Source organism: Scatophagus argus, chromosome 2, assembly GCF_020382885.2.
Source record: "Scatophagus argus isolate fScaArg1 chromosome 2, fScaArg1.pri, whole genome shotgun sequence".
Lineage (NCBI taxonomy): Eukaryota > Metazoa > Chordata > Actinopteri > Scatophagidae > Scatophagus > Scatophagus argus.
Genome location: NC_058494.1, coordinates 14706065 through 14718412, shown reverse-complemented (window position 1 = coordinate 14718412; position 12348 = coordinate 14706065). Strand labels below are relative to the sequence as shown.

At 41.8% G+C, this 12348-nt stretch overlaps 1 protein-coding gene across 25 annotated transcripts in view; it reads left to right on the top strand.

Annotated features, from left to right (window-relative positions):
* ptprdb (protein tyrosine phosphatase receptor type Db) overlaps positions 1–12348 on the top strand; it is a 135560-nt gene that overhangs the window by 59483 nt on the left and 63729 nt on the right. The gene's annotated exons all lie outside the window — the stretch shown is intronic.

Below are 12348 nucleotides of genomic sequence, written 5' to 3'. Positions count from 1 at the left end.
ATCATATTATATCCTCAGATTCAGCACTTCATCATTATTGGATGCAACTTCAATACACAAGCCCTTTTTGCTTAACCTAACCCTGAAATCAATTCCACAAGTGATGCATGGTCCAGGCAGTTAAAAGCGATCAAGCTGTTGTTTGACCTTCTTTGGAAAGAGTTTATTCAGTGGAGAGTATTTACAACATAGTGCGGTCTTTTAGTGTTGGTCTCGTTCAGCCTATAGGCTTTCTCCCTGACCCCTGACCCCTAAATCCCCTCAAATGGAGCAGCGTCATGATTGATGATGTCATTAAGGGCATCAGTGACACATAGAAACAAGGACATGCTTTGATAGACAGCGGCCTTTCCGCATCCATCTTTCTCTAGCATGTGTGTTTTGTATCCATTTATCAGACAGGATGCTGCAAGGTACAATGCAAAGTTTCTGTCAATCTGCATCATCATTGATGTAGAGATTCTATTTCTTTTATTACCAACTAGAACATGGGTCTACTGCATGTGAGTGTGTATATCAGTGTGTGCCTGTGTGTGGTGGTGTGTGAGAGAAACCTCCCCCTGGTATCCCCTTCTCTTCCTCAGTATTCTCTTCATGGTTCTTAGTCCCTTCTACTGCAAGCTCTGCATTGCTGTCACTAGCCATTGTAATGTATACAGCATCATACAGGGCGTCTCTCCTCTGAGGCCTACAGATCAAACACACACACACACACACACATACACACACACAGGGAAATACATGCACATATAGACCATACTATACGCATGATTTTGTCTGTGTGGCCCTTGCTCATGTTTACTTTCCCTCTTCATGGTTGAAAATAACTAAGTATATTTACTCTACTGTGCTTAAGTTAAATTCTGAGGTCTTTTATTTGAGTATTTATGCTGCTTTATACTTACACTTTATACTATGCTGCTCCCCTGAATTATTGTGGCTGCAACATTCTTAGTGAAATCACATTCTTCCATTTCGCAGTCAAAAATAATACCTATTTATTTTTTTTAACTTATCGTCCAGTAAGTAAGTTTTATACCACTTAAAGGAATAGAAAGGTTTAGGGAAATGTCTGAAATGCTCCTTTTTGCCTCTCCCAAGAAGAGTATGATTTTGAACCTTCCAACAGTTATATTAGCCATTTTTCCAATGGTTTATTGCTAAGCTAAGCTAACCGGCTACTGGCTGTAGCCTTGTATTTAATGGACTGACATATGAATGGTATCAATCCTCCCGTCTACCTCTCTGCCAGCAAATGAATAAGCGAATTTCCTCTTACTTAAGGAAAGCATCTGAGCACTTCTCCAGTGCTCTCTCTGAAAACTATACTTCCTCCTTCCTTTCTCTTTCACATTCTCTGGAGCCTCTCAGCAGATTTGCACTGTGCACCACTGACAGATCTATGTAAGTCACAAGTCACATTTTGAAAGTCAGCAAGCACTGAGATCCAAATCTGTTGAATGCTTCAGTTGCCTTTCTCATGGTACTCAGATAGACAGACTCTGCTGTTATGTAAAGTGCTGGTTCCGCTTAGAACAGATGGAGCACTGGTAGCAGCATTGGGAGCTTTTTGGGGGGGGGGCTGTTTGAGAAACAATGTCAGCACCCCCCATCTCTTATGCTTCTGCACCCCCCACCCCCTATCACAAACACACACACACACACACACTGCAGGTCCAAACTTCCTTCCTCAATGACATCATTGAGTTGTGCTGCCCCAAGCGGCAGCAAGCCTAGGAACAGTGGAAGGCAGTGCAGGCCCCAGTGCTCGGATGTCTGATTTGATTCACCCTGACAACCAAGGACCATTTGGGAACCCTGTAACCACGGCAACTCCCATCACAACATTCTGGGTGGTTGGTAGACAGGACCGGTCAGGGCCGGTGTTCCTTGCATCCATTTTTAATAGCCAGTGTACTTAGTCGTTCTTCCTGGGCCTGTCTCCCTGCGGTCCCATCTCCAAGAAGGAAAGCCAGCCGCACTGGAAAAAGCCCCCATTACATATTTATTGTCCCCAATCTTAATTACTGAGCCAGAGGGGATGTGGGTTTTGCTCTCTCTCTAGCTCTCTCTCTAGCTCTCTCGCTCTCCTGTCTCCCTTTTTAACTTGGAGGGATGAGATCTTCTCTTTCCTTCTGCCTCTTTTCTCTCTCGTCGTCCCTCCAGTTGTCAGGCTTCTGTTCCTCTAAGCTATGCAGCTTCATAGCCATAAAAAGTAAGCACCAATGGAAACTATGAGGTTTTGTTTACACTGTACTCTCAGTAGCATGTAGAATATATTGTTCATATTCCTGCAAAAAACCCGACCAATTGGTATTTGTGAAGGGTACGTGTCACAGCTCAAGGCAAATTGTTTTATGATCCTTACATGTAGTTAGCCTCTATTTCCCTGCCTATATAGACATCTAATTAAACATTTCCATTTGGGGAAACTGAATTTTAGCTCTGCTCCTCAGCAGACTTCTTCCTAACTTTAAATTGGCGGAACCATATGCAAGATATAATTTAGTTTCAAGCATGTGTCGCCTTCCTAATTATAATAGTTATGGTTGATTATAGAGTTGGCACGGAGTCTGCATTATGTTGCCATGCACAGCAAGAGACATCACATTTATTTAAAAATCCATGTATAGTGCTCTCATCTTTGCATTTCCCCGCATGTTATTTTGAGTCATTCCCATGAACTTACACTCCTCTGCTGGCCAAAATCAATCTGAGGAAAAAAGGTTTTGTAACCCCATCCTTCTCTCTCAGCCGTTGTAACCTGACATTGGAGACGATTGATCAAGAAATGTATTTTTGGAATCAATTGTCCATCGCCTCCCCTTTGACCTTCAAGGCGGTGTTATTGTTATTCTTTCTGCTTTAGTTGTCAAATTCCTTCTTGTCTTTATTCATATGGGGCTGCACTTGTTTCTTACTTTTGCAGATATCAATCAATCGATCCTTCTCAGGATTTTCTGTCTGAATAGATGAAAAGGAGAGATGAGGTTTTTGCTTTAAATTCCACGTGAAATCACCTTGAGAGAGGCATAGAGGAAGTGTGAGTTTTTACATTAATGTAGAGCTCTTCTTTATCTGGCATAACTCACTTTAGTGCTCACTGGAGAGGCAAGTGTTTTTTCCCTCACAATAGGAAGGCCAGCTCTTAACTTGCGGTGCACCGTGGAATTCAGTGAATGCATGAAGCAGGGTTCATGAACTGCGGAGTGGTTCTTCTGACGCCTCCTCCCTCTCCTATTCCTCCTCTCCCTCAGATAAACAAAACAGGAGGTTTATTCAATCACTGTGGTGCGTTGGATGTGTATTTCTGTGAATGAAGGCTTGCGTGCCTGGTGTTTAAGACCACAGGTAAGTGTGCTCTTAACAGGGCAAATAGTGGGAGGCCTGCTCTGTCTATTCCACATTGAAGAACTAGCACTCACTGAACGCTGTATAATACAAAAAAGGGGATGTGGAAGATGGGTTATGGCTGGAGCACTGTGTGGATAAAAGATCCAGTTATTGAAGGGTGAGCCCGCTTCTGGTCTGGAGGAAATCCATATTTTATTTGACGTTAGAGCCGCTCAAGGCCTGTAAATTATTACTGCTGCATTCCACCTGCTCGTGGAGGTCACCCAGCAAGCTTGATAGGTGTGTGTGTGTGTGTGTGTGTGTGTGTGTGTGTGTGTGTGTGTGTGTGTGTATGCGCCTGCTCGCCTGCCTGTCACCACACATGTTTCACCTGATGTGTGTCCAGCCCCTCGAGCCTACAGTAGTATGTGCAGCATGTCACAGGGCCACAGCAGCCGAGCAGCCGCATGATGACCATACTGCAGGCTCATCCATCCATAGATCTATCCTTCCCTCCATCCATCCATGTACTAAAACACATTACAGAGATGACTGCCTCCAATGTGCCACTTTCCCCCCAGCACTTAAAGGTGCACTACTGTACAGTGTAGGCCGCTGGGGGCAGAGTGTATCATGGCCACAATAAAAAACACAAAGACACGTGCACACACGCATGCATGATAATAATAAACATTTGAAATGAGTAGATTTAATGTAGTTTTTATGTACTGGTATGTTGCAAAAATGTTACTGTTTTGAAGTATTGTGACTACAATACAGTGCAAAGGGCAGGCTGTATTACTCTGAAGATCAAGCATAAAATAAGGGCATTGAAATATGATGTACATTTACGTAAACTGTCCAACAGTCAGACATAAAATCATGTCACGTGATCTGCTTAGTACATTAAAATAGTTCTTACCACATCAAAACAAAATCACATCACATCACAACAAAAAAATAAATGTCCTTATACTGTGAAACGCAATTGTTGATTATTTTCATTATTGATTAATCAGAAAAAAGTGGAGGGGGGCAGCCATGGCAGCCAAGAGGTTGGAGAGGCAGCTTGTGACCGGAGGGTTGCTGGCTCGATCCCCTCAGACTGGGACGAAAATTTTGGGTGTGGTGGAATGATTAATAACATTTTTTTTTTACACAAATCAGCTAATCACTCCAGCTCGAAAATGTACTTTTACTTTTAATCCATAAGTACATTTTACTGCTGACACTCAATTTGTTTTCCATAGAATTCCATCAATGTAGGCCTCACGCTGGCGTATTTCTACTTTGCTACTTAAAATAGCTCACATCATAGCTCCAGTTACACATAGACCCACCACCCACTTGACCACATTACTTCACTTTCTCTTTCTCCTCTCCTTCCTCTCACCCCTTCTTTCGTACTGTGCCATTCATTCTCCACATCCCCATCTCTTAACCTTCTTGCCCCTCAGCTGGTGCTCATCTCTCATCTTCTTCTCACTTCCTCCCTCCACACTCCTGCTGCTGTCTTTACGACCCTCTCACTAATGCACCGCTCAATTAGCCTTCGATGAGGTTTCCACTAAAGGCTGGGTAAATAGGTAATTACATGTTGTCATCCCCCCACCTCTTGCTAATCCACTCTACTTCCCTCCACTCTCCGTCAATCCCCCCCCCCCATCTCAATATCATGGATGGCTGCCAGAGATGGTCCAATAGAGGCCCAGCGTGGGCCTGTTAGTCACAGCTGGCTTAACCCTTCGATTGGCCACATTCAGCACTCTGCTTAGTGCACAGTTTTTACTGTTTTCCGCCTGCTCTTCAGCTCTGTTATTTGGGACACTTTATCATCATAATGGAAAAACTGGAACCACCCACTGGCGAAATACTGATGCAATCCTCCTTGCTAATGGAGATGTTAAACAGGCCCAGGTGTTTTGAGCACTCCAGCTACTTTGTCAAAGAACGTCAGTCAGCGAGGTGAAATGAATGGTGACAGGTGGAGAGTAGTTGTAGGAGGGATTTGTGCTTTTTTTGTGACTGACAATCAGAGAACGTAGGCACTGTGGCTCTCTGGTTCTAACAGCTATTGATGCGATCAAATTCCCTGCCTCGAGGCAACAGTCCACAGGCCGTCAGTGAAGCTGGTGGGATGTATAATTTTGCTTGTGTCTGAGGCTGAAGCCAAGAAAGGAAACAGAGTATTCATCAGCTTTACTGCTGCTGAATTGAATTGATGCAAACGGGTTGTCTTTGGTCTGTCCTGATCTGCTACATCAACAATAACAATGTTTGCTGCGATATATAAATGTCCGTTCAACATCATCCATCCAAGCAGGCTCAGAGATTCTGCCACTGTCAAGGTCTGCCCATTATTCAACAGTGTCTTAACAATGTAGATTTTCATCTTTCATGCATTGGGACCAGGCTGCTTTCATGCAAGGAGCTGCTGAAGAGGACCCGTCTTCTTTTTTATTGGAGAAAAAAGCTTTTATTCAAATATCAACGAAATAGAACAGAAAGAAAGAAAGTAATGTGTGTGAAGTGAACTTTGAAATCAAAATAAAATATTTATTCTGAATGGAAATGGAGGTTGGACTCACAATTTAAAATTACTGGACCTTGGCTTTAATGTAAAAAAAAAAAATGCAATTCTTTTTGGATACAAGGTAATACAATGAAAGAAGGATATTTTGATTGACGTTCCAGTTCTACTTTTTATAGAGGGAAAGGCGATACCAGTGAGACCACGACTCACACAGCCCTAGAGGGAGAAAGTACAAAAGAGAAATAATCGTTTGTTGTTGAAGACAGCAAGGCACCAAGTGGGAAAAATAGGTTGTTGAGAGGAGAGAAGAAGAAGGCAAAAGGTGAGGGAGAGAAGGAGTCAGGCTGATGGAAGGATTAAATGAAGACAGAAAGGAAGGGAGGGATGGAGGGAGGACAAAGTGCTTGGCCAATGAGAGGAAGTGATAAGGTGAGTACAGCCAGACAGCTTAAATCCTCATCTCAATCAATCACATTTCCCTTCTTCTCCTCTCAGTTTGTCTTATTGATTTTTTGTTTCTGCCAGTGTCCTGAAAGCCCGACTCAAATGACTACTCAGAGTTTTTGGGGCTCCATCTCCCAGTGAAAACGACAATTTGGTTATCTGTCTCACAGCTATATAAGGGAAATAAAGGGACCACTAAGGTCTTAACCAGCAAATGATGCAGCTGTCCATTCTGCCCCCCAATTCCTTTCACATAAATTACTACTTTGCATTTATCCATTATCTTCTAAGAGAAACTGGTGCTGGGCGAATTGTGCCAAATGTTCTGCAGTGTGCACGTAAGGTCCTCCTCAAAGCCTCTGTGAACTACGGTTACCCATAACACCCTTTTCTGAGTAGGTTAACAGAGAAATTTATGTGTAGCTTTGCACAAGCATTATTCCAGCTCAACCAGCACCTTAACACTACTTAACCTGTCATGCACAGATCATGTGAAAGCCAGTGGAAAAATAAAACCAGCAAATCCATCTATCCTCTTCAGTGTTACAGGTTAGTGCTGAATCATTGACGAAAATATAGCCAGTAGTGTATGCAATATGAGTCTCTACCCGCACAGTACAAGGGTTCATAAATTCTCATTTATGAAAATTAAAATTGTGGTTTACTGGAGCACTCTGTCTCTGTCCCGTGTCTCGAACACACACACGCATACATCGACCACAGTACATACATACAGTGGTTCCTCTTGAATGCAGGAAGTAGGTGAGTCACCCATACGCAGAGGTGATTAAAATCAAAGCGTAGTGTCATCAGCTGCTCAGTTGTGTGCCTTTAAAGATCAACGCTTCACACGAAAACATGCTCAGGGGGTACTTCAACAGCCTGAGTCTGTGTGTGTGCATGAGTGCATGTATGGGCGCATTGCGTGTACACATGCTCAGTATTCATATACATCAAACACTATCCCTTCAAGTCATTTACAGCAGTGTTTTGTTTGGTGTGCTGTGAGAGAAACTGTTATACTTTGCAGACATTTTTGCGAATCATATTTCCATACAGCTTGTTATCTGCAATGAGCGCGTGTTTGCAGAGTCTGCTGTGAGTGACAACAAGACAGCTTCTTTGGTAGGCTCAATAATTCAAGTGTTGTAGTCGATGCCATCTAGGATATGACAGAGGAAAAAGCAGAGGAATTTAAGGCACAAGTTAGACAGTTTCAGCGCTGTCTTAGTACAAGATGGTTATGAAGAGCAGACAGCAGTCAGCCGTTCTTGTAAACATGACACGGCAGCAGTGGAGTTGTGAACAAGAGTAATGGGCCTAATATACTGCAAAATAGGCACGTACATGTACAGCAGCGGACACCATGTACTGGTTCAATTTATAGAACTTTCTGGAGTCCACACATGTGCAGACATATCCCATAGATTGTTGTCGAGAAGAGGGCACATTGATACATCTGCACAGCCTCATAAAATTGGAGGTACATGGACATCCGCACGAAGTCTTCATGTGCAGCTCTGATGAGGAGAGTTATGTCACACAGACCCCAGTGGACATTGGCTTCAGAAAGTATAATTTCAGCTTAAGTCCTTTTGCACCAGTTCTTTGGTTAATTTGTACCTGACCAAAGGCAACAATTATAGACTGTTGCCTTTGAGTTTTAGTCTGGTTTGTGTTCATGCTGACCTTTTAAACATGAAGCCCTATGGACTTACACTGGGTTATTACTGTGTGTAATGTATAACTTGCTACCATGGTTACCAAATGTACCCCCACCTGATACAGATTGCTTATAGGATCACTTCTTTGACAATTTAATAGCAGAAAGTGGCTGTAATAGTAGTTTTTCTTTTGAATTCATACTACCCTCACCTATCTGTTATGTACTAAAATCCTATTGTCGGTCTGTTGTGCTTTCACCAAGTCACACACAGTCAGTTTGACTGACAACTATCACACCAGCCCAAAAGCACTGAGCCAAACTGGCACATTCTTCAAATTCTTCTTCTTTTGAACAGGTCAGTAGTTACCACATTGACTACTCTGAAGTCAGTAAAAAGACATTTGAAGAAATGGTTATTACTTGATAGGGGTGTCGTGATTTCAAGCAAAAAACGATTCAATATTCAAAATAAAAAGCAAGATGAGTGCTTCTACAAGGATTGATCTTCCTCTGCGAACTCCACTTGTGCATCTCCATCGGACCAACTTTTTTTTAGGGGGGGGGGGGGGTCGTTGTGTTTGCAGTGCTGGTTTTTGGTGATGTATATTGTATTGCTTTTTGCAATCCGCTTTATTATATTTTTTCTTGATATTTGCTTTCTGTCTTTATTATTTGTCTGAGATGACTCCGACTCTTCATTTTAAAGTGTCAAACACACTACAGAAAATTCCATTAAAAATATGGTAATTATAATCACAGTTGATACCATAGAGCCTTTTTAAAGTGTTTGAAAATGTAAATGAGAGTTGTGTCAGGGCATAAAACCAATGATGTGCTGATCTGATCTAACAATGGCGCAGCCACAACAGCTGAAAAAAGAAGTTAAAATCAAAAATTGAACCAAAGATCCAAGTTAGGAGATTGGAGATTCGTGATACTCCTAATCCTTCATGGAAAAGGAAACTTCATTTTTTTCCACTCAGCTTATCTTGTTTTTTTCATGCAGCACTATGATGCAACAAATTCGAATTGTCTCTTCGTTGACATTTCTGTCAGTCTGCCACTGTTTCAACAGAGCAAATAGAATAAGTTAATTAGTATGTCTAATTGCATTTGGTGGCTCAGCTTTGGGAATATCAAATCAAATTAGGATACTCAGTGTTCTTTTTCCATGGCACACGGTTTGCCTTAAGCTATGCTTTTTAGGATCTGTCTTTTGTCTTTGTCTCTGTCTTTCCCATCATGCCTTCCAGCAGTACTATGCCGTCACTTTGTAGTCTACCCTCCTCTCTCTCTTCCTCATCATCCACCCACACTTTCTTTTTCTTTTTTCTTTTTCCCCCAATTTTGGACCTCATTCTCTCTTTCAGTTTCCTTTTATCTACCTCTGCTTCCCAGTCTCACAACTTTCCAGCTCCATCTTTTCACATTTTTTTCTCTTAATTATAATGTCACATCTACAAGGTAATCTAATGAGTCACGCAACTAAATGAGACAAAAAGAAATAAAAGCTGTTAATTGAATAAACACCCAAAAACAACTTGTGATTAATATTACTTTTTTTGTTGCCTGTAAACAATTTAACTGTCAGTTTTATATATTATGGATAAAGCTTTTTTAACAATATGCATAATCATTTTCATATTTAGAAAAATTAAATTTCCCTTTAGGAGCAACATTGTATTATATTTAGTTTTTTAAGTTAGTATAGTTTTCAACAGGTATTATAGCGATACCTTATTTTAACCCATGACCTAGTTTTAGTTGTACACAGAAATAAGTCATTTTTAAACATTTTGAGCAGCACTAGCTCAGTCCATGGAGACTTGGACTTGGGAAAAGGTCCAGCATGGACCAGTCAGTCCAGAGTTTGTACTGGTATCCAGAGAGGTGCCAGTTCACCTACTAGGTGCTGCCATGGCACTGTTGAGCAAGGCACTCAAACCCTGACTTCATTGGAGAATTAGAATTGCTATACATTTATATACACTGTATGTTTGTCTTTATATTATGTTTGCATATAATCACACTGTTTTGTGTTCTGATCATTTTATTATACATGTATATACTGCTAATAGGTGATAAACAGGTGGTTTTTCTTATTCCCTCCTTTTCCTCTGTTCTCTCCTCTTTCTCCTCATCTACCCCCCACCCCCCAGTGCATCCCTCTGTCTGTCCTGTGAAAAAACATAAGCCAGTATGTCACTCTATGAGTCAGTCTTTGTTCTGTCAGAAGTTATCCCAGAGATAAGTGTGACTGATCGCTGTAGGCTCGGCCAGACAGGCAGGGTATAATTGAGTGATAGGGACTAATGTAAGTGAATGGCTTTGAGCCAACTGTGATCCACAGTAGTGGTAGAAGCTCAGGCACCAAGGGAGGCTTTCTGTTAGGCCCTCGGTAATACTAGCAACAAGAGCCACCGAGATTACAATCTGGTGACTACCTGGCTGTGTGTGTGTGTGTGTGTGTGTGTGTGTGTGTGCGTGGCTTAGGTTGTCTTCTGTTTTTCTTTTTCTGTGTGTCTCCTTGCTTCTGTTTAGTGGCTCTGTTTATCATCCTGCTTTCCCTTCACACACCTTTTCTCATCTCTTTCTCTTCATCTGTCTCTATCCCTCCCTGCCTCCCTCTCCCCGTTATCTTAGCTCTTTAATTAACGTGACATGCTGTGAAGTGAGATACTAAATAATGCAGGCTTTTCCAGTGACACTGAATCAGCCAGAGTGATTAGTGGCCACACACACACACACACACACCAAGCCAGAGCTGCCCTTTTCTACATCAGTGATGTACATTTTAATATCTGCATTCATTTTGCAGCAAAAAATATGGCTTAATTAGGCAAATATGCACATGAATGTTCTGTTAAGAATAGAGTGCAATCCCATTTTAAATGGCATTAGTATTTAGGTTACAGTAGACTATACAGTACATCATGTGTTGTGTTGTTTTCCAAAATGAGCACAAGAACAGGTCAGTTAAGAAGCTTCTGTTAACAAAAAATACCTTGTGAAATACTGAGAAACCAAAATGAAACTTAAGCTAAAATTCAAAATGAAATGTGGCAATGGCCCCCTGAAAACATGTAATTTCAGACACGCAAGGTATGTGAATGTTATGCCTTTTCGCATTGTATTGCTATCTACTGTAGTAGTGTAAATCACAGCGCAGAGAACTTAATTTGTGCAGCGAGGGATCTAGGTTATCCCAAAGCAATTGTTTCAGACCAAACCAAGTGTAAAATCCAGTGTGGGTTTAGTTGTTTGCTGCCTTGACTGCAGGGATGGGGAGGGCTCTGGGTTCCAGCGTTCTTCTGTTCCCCCTCCCTCTGTATTTTTTTAATCAGATGGCTTGTTCAGGAGTGGAGGGGATTAAGACTGCTGCTGCCACTGCTGATGACTCTGTCCAGTTTTGGAAAGCCCGCAAACACATACACATAGTCACGACACAGGAACACACAGCTGCAAGCATGTACACGCACATATACACTTATACACAAGCAATTCAGCACAGGCAAAGGCAGTCAGTGGTGTTGTACACATGTATGCACATATAGACGCATCAACACACGCATGAGCTTGCCCATATGCATGCACATACAGTACAAGCTTGCATATTCATTCAAGCGAAAATGTATTTTGTGCATCTAAACCTTGTATCTGTTTCTCTCACTATCTCTTTATCTCTGCTCATTTTAAATGTCTCTCACTCAACACTGTCAGTTTCTGGACAGCAGCAGTGATCTGTCATGTCTCATTGTGTCATGTGATTTGAACTGTGAGGTTTCTGACACAGACTGACGCCTGTCTCTTCTAATGCCAGACACTCACACCAGCCAGGCATTGCAGATGGCAGAGAGACAGACAGAAAGACAGAGGGACGGAGAGAAAGAGAGAGAGAGAGACAGGGAAAACGGCCAAAAAAATCTGCATGATGGAAAGGAAAGATGATGCGAAGAGTGGTAATAGTAAAGGACAAGATGAATGAGAAGGAAGGGAAACATCAGTCGAAGATAATAAATATTTAGAACATGTAGGACGCTAAAAACTACAAAAAGGGAAAGCAACAGCTGTAAAAGAGGACAAAGACGAGAGTAGAAGGAAGGAAAGGATTAAACAGAGACAGAGAGTCTAAGAAAGGAAGTGAGTAAGGATGAAAGGATAGAGACACTGAACTGTATGTTGACCCAATGCTGTGTGCAACACATCCAGGAAATAACACCAGTCAGTCTCCTCCCATTTTAATCTCCCCATCATGCATCAGTCCCTCACTCCATCCTCCCACCCCTCCATCTTAAAGCCGTTCATTCCTTTCAATCAATCTGAAATCATGCCGTTTTTGACAATCATTTGGAACAAAATCCTGTATGGAAAC